Source organism: Vipera berus (genome assembly GCF_964194415.1).
Source record: "Vipera berus genome assembly, chromosome: Z".
NCBI lineage: Eukaryota > Metazoa > Chordata > Lepidosauria > Squamata > Viperidae > Vipera > Vipera berus.
In genome coordinates, this window is record NC_138205.1 from 51393498 (window position 1) to 51394962 (window position 1465).

Below are 1465 nucleotides of genomic sequence, written 5' to 3' on the forward strand. Positions count from 1 at the left end.
CAGCATTTCGCTGGTCTACTAATGTCCACTTTATCAAAGAATGAAATAAGCTTGGTTTAGCATGATCTCTTTTTAACAAACCCATGCTGTCTACTAGTTATAACTTTGTTTGCTTCTAGTTGTTTGCAGATCTTTTTTTATTATCTTTTCCAGGCTCTTTCCAGGGATTGATGTTAGACTGATTGGTCTGTAGTTTTCTGGATCTGTCCCCCCACCCCACCTTTCTTGAAGATGGGAACCACATCAGCCCTTTTCCAATCCTCAGGTATTTCCCCGGTGCTCCAGGATTTTTGCAATGGTTCTGAGATAACATCTGCGAGCTTCTTCAGAACTCTGGGATGTAATCTGTTGCATCCCGGTGATTTGTTATTCGAGGTCAGATAGGTGTTCACTAACCATTTTCTTGCTTATTTTAATTTTTATTTCTAGATCGTCTTTTACAGTAGTTTTTTTTTTGTATGTTGGACTACAATTTCTTTTTGTTAATTTTAATTGCAATGAAACTGCAATAGTAACAGTATATATTAGATGTTGTTTTAAAGGAATGCTACTCACTCCGTCTTTGGAGAAGTTTCACTAGTGGGAGTCTCTTTTTCAGATCTGACAAAGAACAGACAAACATTTTAGCAGAACAGAAGTTAAAAAGAACTCTGGTGCAGTTAAGATTGTCTTCTTCCAAGGAAATATTTTGGAAGAAAAAAGTTCTAAATTAAAGAACAGCCCTTGACAGACTGTACTACTCACTCAACGTTTGGAGAAGTTTCACTAGCGGGAGACTCTTTTTCAGATCTGACAAAGAACAGAAAGACAGAGCAGAAGTTAAAAAGAACTCTGCTGCAGCTACGCTTGTCTCCCTTCCAGGATGGGAAGGATGATGGCTCATTTGTTTTCAAAGTTCCTAAAATGAAAGGAAGTTTTAACCTAGTTTTTCTCAATCTCAGCGTCTTTTAAGATGTTAATCTTAAGTATGGCTGGGAGTTGAAACCCAGATATCTTAAAGGCCCTGTGATTGAGAAATCCTGCTAAAGACAAATTGTCCTCTGGAACATGGCTACCATGAGCTCCAATCTTTTGGAGAATTTTTTTTCTCCTGGACAAATTAAACAAAATATTGCTCCATCCCAATTTGCTTGCCTTTAGATACGGCTAGCAATTTCAATTTCTCTTTGTCTAGCAACTATGAAACACAACCATTTTATATAAATATGATTCATAAATTAAATAGCAATGGCACCAAAACTTACATACAGTGCTTTATAGCTCTGTCTAAGCAGTTTATAGAATCAATATATTCCCCCAACAATCTGAGTCCTCATCTGAGTCCTCATCGGCAGGATGAAAGGCTAAGTCAATGTTGAGACAGTCAGGTCTGAACTCCTGGCGGTAAGCAGTGCGCCACTGTCTGCTCTTTCATAATTCAATGGTCGGGCGAGTGAAAACGCGGAGCCAGACTGCTGTTAGCTGT